This window comes from Onychostoma macrolepis, chromosome 03 (assembly GCF_012432095.1).
Source record: "Onychostoma macrolepis isolate SWU-2019 chromosome 03, ASM1243209v1, whole genome shotgun sequence".
NCBI lineage: Eukaryota > Metazoa > Chordata > Actinopteri > Cypriniformes > Cyprinidae > Onychostoma > Onychostoma macrolepis.
In genome coordinates, this window is record NC_081157.1 from 41,471,084 (window position 1) to 41,482,961 (window position 11,878).

At 37.6% G+C, this 11,878-nt stretch overlaps 1 long non-coding RNA gene across 1 annotated transcript; it reads right to left on the reverse strand.

The window, feature by feature from the left end:
• Positions 1-3,029: 3,029 nt before the first annotated feature.
• On the reverse strand, positions 3,030-9,436 carry LOC131536262 (uncharacterized). Its single transcript, XR_009269899.1, has 4 exons — positions 9,245-9,436; positions 8,847-8,919; positions 8,497-8,594; positions 3,030-3,232 (listed from the first exon to the last, which is right to left on the reverse strand). It is a non-coding gene; the product is annotated as an uncharacterized LOC131536262 (long non-coding RNA).
• Between the last annotated feature and the right edge of the window lie 2,442 nt (positions 9,437-11,878).

Below are 11,878 nucleotides of genomic sequence, written 5' to 3' on the forward strand. Positions count from 1 at the left end.
AATGAATGAGCAGTGATGTTGTGCAACAGAGAGAGTTGTGCAGACAACAATCGATACATCTCTGAAACAGTCCTGATAGGAGCGCACCGCTAGCAAACAGCTGCTCTCAGCCTTCAGCTCCAGTGCCTCTATTCTTTCACCTCGCTTTCCGCTTTTTAACTGAACATGATTTGAAGAGAGAGAGAGAGAAAAAAAAAATGCAAAGAGGGGGTCAATATTGGTCTATTAGTGCAGTGAGAAGGAATGCATGTTTTAAAGCAGCAAAATAAAATAAAATGTTGTCTATAATATTTAATATTGTTATTTTCATCCTTAATATTTTAAATATCTTTATAAAAGCAATAACAAACTTAAGGGAGTGCTGCTACATAGCATCGTGTCACAGGCACTTATGTATCATTTCTAACAATAGCCTTTTTTTGTGACAATACTCACAATATAACAAAACCTAACTAACACTTATAGTAAACAACAGCAAAAATACCAATGTCAAATCTTTTAAACATACGAGTAGTTTTTCCATAAATACACTTACAGTAAATTAATACAAACTCCAAAGCATACATAAGCTGTCTGTCACGCCAGCACACTAGAAACCCCTGCTTCCCTCCTACTGTTATTATTATATTAGCAGTTATTAGCTACTTGGAGGGAAAAGTGTAAGAGGAGAGGAGGGGTGCAGTGAGTCATGGAGTGATGTTAATAAATCATGTTTTCATCTCTTCTTTTTTTCTTCTCATCTGAATCAACTCCCCCCCCGCCATCATAAACATAAATCTGCCTAAATTGTTGGCAAGCGAGGAAATAAAACAAACACACAAACGCTAACAGCCAAACAGCCTAAAGCAGACTCAGTGATTCACTGCCAGTTTTGTTGTTTGCATTATTTGATCATCAAATATGTAAAGTGATTCAAATGTTGGTGTTAGTGTAATATGATAATTGGTGGTTGTACAGAGCAAAGTCCAAATGTCTAGGACCGCTAGTGAAAATGCATCTATTTTATACTACCTAAATTAATATTAATATTAAGTAAATAATATTTAATCAGTATAATTATAATGTTATAAGAAATATATAATAAGTCTTGAGCATTACATTAGCATATTAGAATGATTTCTGAAGGATCATGTGACACTGATGACTGGAGTAATGACTGCTGAAAGCACAGCTTTGCCATCACATCAATAAATTACATTTAAAATTGTATTAAAATAAAATAAGTAATTTTTTACTGTAATATGTTATACTATTACTGTTTTTACCGTATTAAGCAAATACATGCACCCTTGATTAATAAACTTATAAGCATAAGAGTCAACCGGTAGAGATTTTGGACTATTGTTTCTATTGTGGTTAGGCGTGCATGTGACAATGCTTTGCTACGTGGTCTTGAAACTTTTTGTTTGCACGCTTTAAGCATTGTGGTTAAAAAGTGATTTTAAGCCATTGAAATGCAATCAAAAGTGAAAACTCATTTCACTAAATGTGCGTTCTGTCAGTGCTGTCAGAGTGGCGCGTGCACGTGAAGTTATTTTGCCGATTTATAGGCCTTGAATGGTTAAATACACACTTGTTTGTGTCAAATTGCCCATCTTTGCAAGTGTCCTCGTAAACACAGTAATTTAGGTCTTATTGTAAGTGGAAGCAAACAGCTGAGAAAGAAAATGTGTTACGTGGACTCGGGCAGCTCTTAAAGTTACAGCAGTCTAATATTCCTGCTGTCTGTAGTTCATGTTCATCAAACAACAAAAGAGAAAATCTCTCACTGCTCTTGACTAAATAACTTTTGTAACTTTAAGAAGAAATAAATATTTTTATATATATATATATATATATATATATATATATATATATATATATATGCCATGGTCTGTCTGAATACTCGATTCTGATTGGCTGGCAGGTGTTGATTAAATTCGTTGAACCGCACAGGTAGTTCCAGGTCAGTTTAATCACGTTCTATATTAATGCGCTTCCTATAAAAATTGGTAACATACAGTTACAGTTGAATAGTAATGCAGACGAAAATAACCGTCATTTTTATCGTTCTGGTCAAATATTGCAGCACAAATATTGTTAACATCTTTAATATGTGAATGCTGGGAAATGACCATGGCATAACGGGATAATCAACGGCTAGCTGTGCATTAAACGATTTGAATGCACGACGTGGAGGCGAAGAACCACCCGACGCACAGCGGAGCCGTTGATTATTCCTTACATACATATATACATATATATATATATATATATATATATATATATATATATATATATATATATATATATATATATATATATATATATATATTTCTTCTTATTAAATTTACAAAAGTTATTAAGTCAAGAGCAGTGAGAGATTTTCTCTTTTGTTGTTTGATGAACATGAACTACAAACAGCAGAAATATTAGACTGCTGTCACTTTAAGAGCTGCCTATATATATATATATATCTTGTTACCGTGAAATAAAATTACCCTACTCATAATGCCCAACCTTATTTGTCATGCTGGACATTATTTTGTCCCCCATTATATAGAACACAACAACATTCAGTGTTCACGTGTAGTGTTATAGAACACTTCTAGCATTTCAGCATTAATATCAACCTTCAAAAGATTAATTTACACAAATGACATCAATGTGTAATTTCAAGAACACTTTTGTACATACACATTACCGTGAACCCTGTAATATAAAGTGTGACCTCATATATTACTAGAGCTAAAGTAACAGGCTATTGCGGCCTCGGCGGCTTGTTGTTAGCATAATTGACGAGATATTTTATGGTTAGCGTGAGGTGATGTGTTATTTGTCTTGGTGTCAGCGGCGTAAAGGCATTTCTCCCTGATAAGCCCAGCAGCACAAGGTTAAGCAGTGGAGAGGGCAGCGCTCTAATTCCCCGCTCGGCAGGGAAGATTGACAGCCCGTTTCACTCCATGTCCTCGGCAGTGTTTTCGGGCAGAGCGTACAGACAGTCATACGCAGTGATTTGTGTTCCCACTCACGCCACTAGTCCTGTTTACAACCACTGACTCTCCCCCCAAGCTCGCTAAATAGCATCGCTATGTGCGTGCGCGCGTGTGTGTGCGTTTAGCGGCGAAAGGAGGACATTAATTTGCTTTATCATCTCACCCCGCCTCAGTCTCCACTCTCAGCCTGCCCTCGCTCCTTAATAAACGGCTTGTGTTGAAGAATTGAATTTAAACCAGGGCCATCCAGCATATTTCTGTGCGAAGAGAAGGAGAGAGAGAGAGAGAGAGAGAGAGAGAGGTGGAGAGAAGCACATCAATAAAGTCGACAGCATTTAAGAGGCAGACAACCTTTACAAAAGAGCGTGCCCGCTTAACGGCCTGACATTGGCGCTCGTAAAACAGCGTGGCAAGCGAGCACAGCCACAAGGCAACGGCCCATGAGACGCTGCCGTTTAAAGTCATAACACACAGCAGAAGCCAGAGTGGAATGACAAGACACAATCGGAGAGGTGTCGCATGACTGCCCAATGTGTCTGGACATAAAAACCACCTGCTAGAGCTTCAACACATGACCTGAGAACATGGTAGGCCTACATATAAGCGAATAAAGTAACATTTAATACCAGTCTTGAACGAGGAGAGATCAGACAGTGTTTTATAACACAAGGTGAGTTGTAACAGTTTCAGTTCAACCAATTGGAAATTAGCTAAAATCATTGTTTTATGTATGTAGCCAGCCCTACACTCTCAGAAATAAAAGGTACAAAAGCTGTCACTGGGGCAGTACCTTTTCAAAAGGTACACTTTTGTACCTATTAAGTTCAAATAGTATATACACTTTAAGTACTAGGGGTGTAACGGTGCACAAAATTCAGGGTTCGGTTCGATACGACATAGTGGTGTAACAGTTCGGTATGTTTTCGATGGGGGGGGCAATTGGTTAAGTCGCAATGTTGGAAATATTCTAAACCATGAAGTGAGCCGATGGATATCACACTAGCACTCGTTTGCACCAGGGTTGCAACCTCTGCTCAAGATTTATGCTGGTGAACGTCTTAATCTCAGTCAATTCACCAGCTATAAGCAGAAAGTGAAAGTAAAAACGGAATGGCGGAGTAATGACGGAGCTTTCGGCATCTGAAGCCGCATATTCTCTCAGATACAAAGAGAGACGAATCTACTTCAACATGCTGATAAAGGTATAGCTGTTTTCAGTTATTTCCTTTATATTTCTCTTGTGTCCCATACATACTGAAAAAAAAATATAAGAAACGTATTTCGTGTTAAACAGACTTTGTTTTTGAAAGTCGGTGCTTGAAATAAAAGCTTTATATTTCATTGATTTTTATTGATGACTGCAGTGTTAAATATTTTAATTATAGGACTATAATTGATTGTAGGTAGCCTATAGCCTAGACCTGTTTTAAAAGACATTTTTTAAAAACATTTTAATTGAGGAGTAAATATAGCCTAATCTTATCCTAGCAGCGTCAGTTATGCGTTAATTATTGCCGGGCGAATTAATTGTACATTTAATTAACTATTAAAAATTATTTCATAATAATAATAATAATAATAATAGGCCTAATAAAAATAAGAATGTAACAGGCCTACATTAATTGGAAATGTCAAATCCTCTTAAGATTGCCAATAATTGATGTTTTTGACAATATCTCTGGCTGTCGTCGATACAAGAGCAGGTTGCCTGTTACTTCGTTTGGGTTGCCTTGTTGAGCCAGTGGCACTGATATTTCACACACTTTAAGCTTTTATTTTCCAAACGTAATAGGATTAGTCCAACGAATCGTACGGTTTGTAATGCATACCGAACGGTTCAATACGAATACACGTAACCTTACACCCCTATTAAGTAGGCTACTAATGTGTATCTTTAAGGTACCAAAATGGACCTTTTAGGTACAAACATGTACCTTTTGAAAAGGTACCGCCCCAGTGACAGCTTTTGTACCTTTATTTCTGAGAGTGTATGTGTTTATATTGAATTAATTCTGAGTTATTAAAAAGAAACTTCAGTGTTTATCATATGTGTGATCATGTTAATGGATGGTTACATGGATTAATCTCACTGAACCAAGTAAGCTATTGGGAGGCATTTTAAAGCATCACAGGCATATGCTGCCTTTAAAGACACCATATTTTCAACAAATTACAGTAAGGCAGCATCGCATGCATCCTTCACAGAGAATGCAAACCCAGAATGCAATGCAACAAGCTCAGTGAACAAAAAAACAATCTTATCTGATCTTATAAATATACTAATTGTTAATTGCTCATTTATGTTTGTTCATAGTACATTAAGTAATGCTCATTTATACAACTTAGAGAATGAACAATGGGAAGTCTCAGAAAGGCCGCATTTATTTGATAACAATTACAGTAAACATTAAAATATTACAAATATGTTATTACAAACTGTTTTCTAATTTAAATATATTTTAAAATATAATTCATCCCTGTGATGGCAAAGCTGTAATTTGGTCTGCTTAATATTTTTGTGGAAACTGTGATGTGTCTTTTTTTATTAATTTGGCAGATGCTTTTATCTAAAGTGACTTAAACTGCATTGAAGGTATGCTTTTTTTATACATTTAATCTCGTTTTGTTTTTCTCCGAATCAAATCTTGGCATTGTTTGCACCATGCTCTACTGTTATAGCTAGGATAGCTTTGATGAATAGAAGGTTAAGAACAGAATTTCTTTAAAAGTTTCTTGTTAGTTTTTTTTTTTTTCTTCGTAACAATGTAAAAGTCTTGACTGTCATTTGAACCTAAACGTCTGAACTGTGATATGCTTTGAACTAAAAAAATTAATCAAGATTAATAAATCCTTTAAATTTGTTGTTCACTTTTAGTTCATGTTAGCTATTGGATTAACTAATGGTAACATAAAACCTTATTGCAAAGTGTTACCGAATCATTCAAACGTTGAAAACCATTGATAATTAGATCATAACAAAAATACTGATGAAAAGTAATTTAAAATAATGAATTCCCTGTATGTTTGGCAAAGTATTACCTTTTGCGTTGCTTGTATTGACATGAATTGTGAAATGAATGTCTTGCAATCTCTGCGTGAGGAGTACACAGTCGCTGCTTATGTAGAGCTTTCTAAGTCACTCACTTTTAAGGTGCCATACCCGTTAGGTTGCTGCCTTGAGGCTGGAATACACTACACAACTTTTGCCCCTATTTCCCCTGATTTACAGTCAAAGCCAGTTGCCAAAAGTCAGATCCAGTCTTCAGATATGAGTTGACAGTTCATAGAAAATCATGTAGTGTATGATGGTCACAGATCAAACATGTTTGATATTTTCAGCCGATTTTGGAACAAGTATTGTTTTAATTTGTTACGCGTCTCCTAGCAACAAGGCTGTTGTTTCTGTGCGAGTTCGTTGTGATTGGAACAACTTTAAAGTCTGGTAGTGTATGATCCTCAGTCGTTTAGGGTTTTCCTCTTGTGACTATTTACAAAGTCAAGTGTATGATAAAGCAATAAGCCTCAAGAAGCCGTGGTTTACACTGAATTTATAACAGCTAAGGGGCTTTGTTAGGCACGACGCTTCGCAAATAAAGTGTAATGATATTGATAAAAACATTATTCTTCTGCCAAACAAAGTAGTTCTTCAGAAATGGTTGTGGTTCCAACAAAGTGGTTGCCGAGCAACACACAAACGTAAACAAAGGTGTGTGTTTATAGTGTAATTTACAACAGCTTCGAACTTGGCTCAACCAATCAGAATCAAGGACCGGAACTAAATGCCTGTTCAAGTCATGTAGTCAGTGGTGTAGTGGAGGGTATACGCAGGTATACGGCGTATACCCACTTCTTTATCAGCCGAGATTCTGTATACCCACTTCTAAATCCTGGTGCACGTCCTGCACTAGCCAAATCATGACAGTCCAGCATATGAGTAACTAATACAATCGTATGTGAATAAATGCAAATATTCTCTAAAGACAGTGATGCGGTCAGGAACGAGACGTAAACACTCTCATGCAGTGTATGTTTCATTTATAGGCTACTCGAAGCCGGATGGCACTCTCGCGCAGAAAGTCCAAATCGGCCTCGTAGAAGTAGCTACTAACTTACGAGTCACGACGTGCAAGAATCCAGCTATCGCTGTAGCCAAAGATATCTCTACTGTTGCAAAGCTGAATAAAAAGAAACGTTAAGAATGTAAACACATGATTGCAACTATATGGTTTATGTGTGTTTTCAAGTCATCTCCAGGTAATAAAAAGCATCTGATTCTGAATAATGCAGTGCTAATTGATAGCATTTATTACACTTGGCAATAGATAGGCTACTAGGCTACAAAATATATATTCTGCCTTATTCTGTGATAAACATGGGGAAAAATGTAGTATATAGGCTAAACAAATCATAAAATTGTCATTAGGAAAATACAGGAAAAATATTATAAATTATATAATATTATATAACTATATAATAGTCAAGCAGTGTATTTGATTTCTCAGCCAATTAAAAGCAAGAGGAATAATAATAATAATAATTGTAATAAAACCTGTCAATTAGACAAAAAGTTATCATATTTGACATTTCTGTCCCCTCACTTCTGAAATGATTGAGAATCACGATTGTTTTGTTTGTTTCAAATGGAGATCATAATTCTCCCACAATTCTGAACAGACAACTAAACAAAATAGCATGCAATTTACTAGAGGTTCTGACAAAATGTCAGTTGCTGCAGTCTATTTATATTTGTTTATTTATTTTAATTATTTATTGCTAAATCTGCACCTCTTCTGTGGATAATATTATTTTCATATGATCCTTACTCAAGCAGCAGAAGTTAAGTGACAGTGTGCAAATATTACAATAGTGAACTAAATATGAAAAACTAGTTTTACATGTCACTGTTTATGACACAGGTCGGTTCATCCTTTGCCGGGTCATTTGAAAAAAAAAAAAAAATTGGGGGCATATATTAAGAGTATACCCACTTTTCCAGGCACCACTACACCACTGCATGTAGTGTATTCCAGCCTTTAGAAGGCAATTTTCAGTTTAGGTAGTCGGCAGTGAGAAAGCTCACTAGGTTTTGGAGCAGAGCTAATGTGTTACAACTCTCCAGTCTTCCCCTCTGAATGCACACTCTTGTAAAAAGAAGGAAAGCATGTAGGGGAAACAAGAAAGAGAGGGAATAGAGAGGAGACCACCGGCAGCATTCCCGCACAGCCATCACAAGCCCGATTTATCTGCAAGCTCCCACAGACAGCAGATGGCATATTAGAGAGAGTCTGTATTTACCTCTCAGCTTTGCTTTTATTTACACCCATTTGAACGCACAATTACATGTGTATCTGCTCAGGAGAGGCTCCATGCGGCCCCCTCCAGAGCTCTCCCGCTCTCTCTCACTCGCTCTCATTCTTAAAAGGGACTAAATGAAGATGGGAATCCAATAGGAATAGGCTAGCGCGTCTCCTCTCATTCCACATGCAGATTTATGCAAATCCATGCGCAAGCAGACACTGACCTCAGATCGCCAGACGCAAGTGCTGTAAATATCAGATTTTTCTTCTCATTTTTAAAATCAGTCTTCTGCCTCAGCACCTGCCGAAGTTAAAGAGGACGCTGAAGGAAAAAAAAAAAAAAAAAAACATTTGGGAGATTTTCTCATTAATATGCAAATGCAGGCAATCAGATTCGTGGGTTGGATTGAATTAATCTCTGCCACCTCCTTCGCTTGTGCTGTAATCACAAATTACAGACAGGCATCTGACAGACAGCTAAGGCCTCGGATGCCATCGAACGGGCCTTTTACCTCAAGGGGAATAGTCGAATCAACTTGAACGGTCAGCTGGAAAAAAGCGTGGCGGCACTTACACGATCGGTTCCGCCGGGACTCTGTTTTATTTTCGACTTCAATCTTATTCACCGTAGTCTAATCATGAAGTACCTGCAGTCAGACAGCAGCGTTTTAATACACTTACAGCACAACAGAGAGCTGGAATCACAAACGTCACAGTAAATTGGATTAGAAAGTTAGCGGACAGACAGAGAGAGTCCTTCAACAAGGTCTTCGTTTTCTTTTGAAATTCGTCATGCTTTAACAAAGTCTTCTAAACTCACTTTCGCTTACCTGAAGTGCACCGCGCGCACAAAGCAACAACACTTCGGATGAAGTTTAATGACATTTTCAAGTATTGACTTGGAAAGCATGCCTGAATCCATGTAGTAAACTAAAACAATCCCAACATAACTTATAGACAGTACATTCTTACCTTGTTTAGAGGAGAGTATGACACATGGACCATAAAAAAAGAGCAGTTCGCATGCTGAGTCTGAGGAAAGATACGGGGCCCGCAGCGAGCCGAGAGTCTTCAGTCACTGCCGGCGCGAGCAGCAGCCGCACACCTGTCGAGCCAGCGTGAGCGACGCAGCGGCCCATGCTTCGTTAGGGTGACAGAGAGAGGTGGCGAGCAGGCGTAATGGCATCATTTTCAACCGAAAACACAAGGAGACAGACAGCACTCTCATCTAACGAGGAACACTTCAGAGCTCTCCGCCGGGCCACTGCAAGGTCACCTCGCCGGATACAAAGCACGCTGGGATGAGACACCAGCAAATATATAATACAGGAAATGAGGAAAATGAGCATCTGAGAGAGCAAACATGTAAGCTATAGGCATTAAAGTGGAGGATTTCATTACCGGCGTGTCTGTAGGAGCGGTTTGTAACTCCGTCTCTTGGGGTTTTCTGGTGAGTAGATTCATATAGACGTCTAGACAAAGACGTGGAGAAAAGGTCATGCTTTAGTTCACAACTTCATACAAAACTTATTATATTGAAGTCATGGTGTGTGTGTGTGTGTGAATGAGAAAGTGAATATAGTGTGTGCGGTGACATTTTATTATGTAATATATCTAACACACAGTTAGCTAAGTTGATGTTGCATAACACCTTTGTGACAGACATCTTCCAGAAAGCAAAAGCTCCCTGTGGTAAAGGAGAACATGGATTTTCGGTCAATACAACAAAAAGAGGTTGCAGGAATACATCACTGTGGGAATGTGTCACATAATCCTTCAGAAGTCATATGCTGATTTGGTGCTCAATTATTAATAATGGTTCTTATTATTATCCATGTTTAAGATTTTTGTGGAAACCATGATAAAACAGGATTCTTTAATGAAGAGAAGGTTCACTGAACCTCACTCACCAAAATGATTTCTGAACGATCATGTGACACTGAAGACTGGACTAACATCTGCTGAAAATAAGCTTTGCAAAATCACAGGAAGAAAAAAAAACCATTTTAAAATATATTAAAACAGTTATTTTAAATGGTAATATTACTGTTTTTGCTATATTTTTTTGATCAAATTAACGCAGCCTTGGTGAACATAAGATTATTTTCTAAAACATTAAAAATGCATTTATTTATTTTTTCAGGGGTTCATGTGAATCAGAAAGCAGATGTCATTGTACTAACTACATTTTGTGACATGTTGAATGATGAAAAGGAATGGACGCAAAAAATAAAATAAAATAAAATAAAAAAAACTGGTGGAAAAAAGCATCTGGTGATCAAAAAAAAAAAAGTAACATCTCATTCAAAGTTTGGGGATTTGGTGAAATGCATTGTTCACAAAAGTTTTTCTGGTACCCACAAAATGAAAAATGCATTCACTCTTATATGTACGAAATAGTAGGAACATCCAAAAAGATCATTTCCAATTTTGGATAAAGTCATGAAGTGCTGACCAATGCGACTTTTTTTGCCTTTCTGTTTTTGAAATGTTATAAAGTGTAAGTGGATTTTTTATTTTTTATTTTTCAAGAAATACTGCATCTATTCCACACAATTAGTAAGGTTACACTTGGCACCTCTATAAATCAGTTTAAAGGAAAATGTCATTGACATATGGAAATCGAAAAACATTTGCTCACCCTCATGTTGCTCCAAATCCTAACAGTAAATGTCAACATCCACTGTATGGAAAAGAGCTGCTCAGATATTCAACCTAACAAAGAAAATGAAACTTAAATTTTGGGGTGAATTTTTCCTTCATTTCCCCTGACGGAGAGATCGAAGCGTGTTCAAAAATCATCAACATCCACAGCTAATTGTCTCGTGCATTCATGGCATAGGCCCACTGTTTGGACTGCTTCAGCCTGTTATGAGATGACTAAAGCCCAAAACCCTCTGATTTGCTGCTGTCATCTGTTCCTTCTGCTCATCTCTTCCTCTGGACCTACACTGTAAAATGTTCTCTTGCCTCGAGCATTAGACAAACACGAATAGTTACCTCAAGCGCATGAGTGGGTGTGTGTGTGCCTAGAAGTGAGGCTGCAGGCCTGCTTTTTAAAACACTGTCATTGTTGGACTACTGTCACACTGCCATTTTCAGCTTTCATCACCTGGCAATGTATTTAAGCCAGACTTAAGGAAGATGTGTTTAAAAGACACTGAGCATTATCGGCTTAGAAGACAACTGGCACATCTCCCCATCCGTTCTGGGGTTCCTTCTAGAATGATATCCTTCCTTTTTCTCATTTTCCCCTCACAAATCTACTGCTCAAATATTTGTTTTCTTTTATCCTCTTTTAGCCAGCCAACTGTTTAAGGCAACATATTTGTCCTCAGCTCATCTCATCTCAACTTTCTTTCCACCCCCTTTTTCTGCTTTCTTATTTCTCGATATCTCTTTTTTTAATTGCTAGCAGCTCCGAAGCCCCTAAAAAGTCATCTGCCGCTTGCTCCTGATATTATATCATAATTAGCAGGGGTCCAGGCTGGCACACTGCTCGCTAACAGATGGCACGCTAATTCTATTAGCATGTGCGGGACTGGCCGAGCAGCTTTTAGCCCTGGACGCTACAGCATCGACCTTCAACCGCAGGGAACCACGGCG